Below are 2,552 nucleotides of genomic sequence, written 5' to 3'. Positions count from 1 at the left end.
GTCACCAGCTCCCACAGAAGCAAACAGACGCGGGTCGCAGAGCTGGTGACAAGAGGTGAAGGGCACTAAGTGATATCCTTGACAATTCCAGACTCTTGGCATTTTTTCCCTTGCAATAACCTCAGTTCAGACTCTGTAAAGGGCACCTGCAGTTTACAGCGGTCACCATGAGCAAGTTAAAGAAGCTAAACAATGGCATTTGCTCCTCACCTCTCCCCACAGCAAGAATAATTTATTCAATTCAAGCCACGCGTATAATTTTACACAACATTTTCAAGGCATTAAATATTGTCACCCTTCCAAGGAATCTGCACTGCATATACAAATAGAAAACCTCATGCCCATTAAGTCATTTTCCTCTTAATCTTGAATAGCTTTTCATGACTGAAACAGAATTTCTAAGGTGGCTTTACACCATAAACTGCAGCCTGTATTCTACAGCTGTCAGGCACAGACCAAAGAGAAGATACAGCTTAGGTCAGCCCATCTCTATATTCTGCTTTTCTCCAAAGACAGCTAAAATTCTGCTGTTAGCACCACTTCTTTGAGAACAGGTATGAAAAATGGGAATATTAAATGCTCTGTCACAGATCCTCCAGACAAAGATTGTCTTTGGCAGGCTTATTCAGCATTTACAAGGCTCACACTTCAGGAAGCAGAATTAATAGTTTTCCCATACCATTCCTTCCGTTTTGGCTTTCCAAAATCTCATCACTAGAGCTTGTTGGTTCATTTCAGTATCAAAGACCAACTGGTTCTTCTGATGACAAGTTTAGATGCAATCCACTGAAAACAAATATTTCAAAAATAAAAGGCAAAAAGCTGAGTTATTTTCCTAGAAATTAGTGGCAGTTTCACCCAAGTGCTACTAAATTAAATGGAGTCTTCATGCTTTGGCAAAAATACAAGGCATAATTTTTATCATCAAAAAGTCTCAAAGTATATGCAAGATGCTTGCTTAAGAACTGTTGGTGCTCCTTGGTGGTAGATTTACTGACTGAAGGAAAATATAAAATTAGTATAGGTAGGTAACACAGATTTTTTCACACACAGATAAGCATTACAACTTCTAAAAAGGAATAGCTCTGCCACCACACCTTTCCCAGATAGAATAGTGTTAGAGCACTTGCTTTTCTGGGACCAGAGTTTGATTTCAGTTTAAGGCCAGCAATGTAAAATGAGCTGTAACAGGATTAATCCAGCTCCTTCTGGAGGAATTTACATCCTTCTTTTCTAGAACACCAAATTAGGTCACGTTACTTGCATGACTCTTCTTTAGAAGCTGCTGGCAGATGAAAAGAAAGTATTTGACAGTTCAGCAAGAGATGTTTGCTGGGTCACTTACATGGCTTCCTGCAGCATGCAAGACTTGATAAAAATACTAAGCTGAGTCTGTTAATTACACAGTGACTTTACAATCATCATGAAATGGTGAATATTCCTTTGGTACTCTGTGAGAATTCTAAATTATGCAGCTTCCCCAGATCAGAGCTTTTCAATCTTTCCCTTTATTAAGCTAAATAACATTTTAAAAAATTACTGTGAAGACAGAAAATAATTTGAGTTTTAATTGGCTTCCAGGTTCTCTAGTTTCCAGGGCAGAATTTCAGCAGTACATAGGAAGAAGTTTCTGATTCAAAGCCAGGTCTGCCAGGATCCCCATGATTCCCACAGAGCAGGACTGTGGAGTTGGAAATCCCACTGCCTGGAACCTTCACCCCCACAGCTGCTTTGCTGTGAGCCCAGCGCTTCCAGCAATCCCAAGAATCCCAGTTCCTGACAGGACTTTCCCTGTGTCCATGGAAAAGCTGCTTCCAGCTCCTGAGTCCACAGCTGAGTTCCAAGATTGTCCGTGATAGGCGAAAAGCAGTTCCCAGGGTCCCCCTTATCCCCCATCACTGGGATGCAGGGGTTGTTCAGTTCGGGTTTTTTGAGTGGATTTAAATTTGTCCCAAGAAATTTCATAGCTGCATCTTGAGCTGTCTCCCTGGAATTTTTGATTAGTCATAAAATGTTAATAAGCAGCAAATTTTATCTGTATAGCAGTGTCCAGAAGACTTCAGTGTTTATTCTATAAAGTTGTTCATATGATAAACTTCTCAATGTGAAGACTGAAAATAAAGCCAAAAGTATTAAAAAAAAGGAAGGTCTATACTTCAAAATTCCTAATTATTGTCACAAGTATATATTAATTTTTTTAAGCACCTCCACAATCTACAAAATGCAACAGGATAAATGTTTGATTCAAGTCTTTCATTTTGCAGCAGTAAAATGAGGCAGTAATTTTATTCCATGGTCACTATGACAAATTCCATGGGTTATTCTGATGTGCTCCATATTCTTCTAAGTCACTAAGACAATTCAGCAAATGTTTGTAGAAGGCAGAGGACCCCATTCCTAGCATATGCTCTTATTGCTACTACCTGTGTATGAGAATCAGCTATATATTTCTGTAGATTTCTTACAAGTTATAATGAATGTTTTTCAGGTAAAGGTGAGGTATTCATCGTCAATCCTGTGCTGAAACAAAACAAGAGGCCAAAATCAGCTGC

This window comes from Molothrus ater, chromosome 5 (genome assembly GCF_012460135.2).
Source record: "Molothrus ater isolate BHLD 08-10-18 breed brown headed cowbird chromosome 5, BPBGC_Mater_1.1, whole genome shotgun sequence".
NCBI classification, from domain to species: Eukaryota; Metazoa; Chordata; class Aves; order Passeriformes; family Icteridae; genus Molothrus; species Molothrus ater.
The sequence above is the reverse complement of the archived record's forward strand: the minus strand, read 5'-3'. Positions refer to the sequence as shown.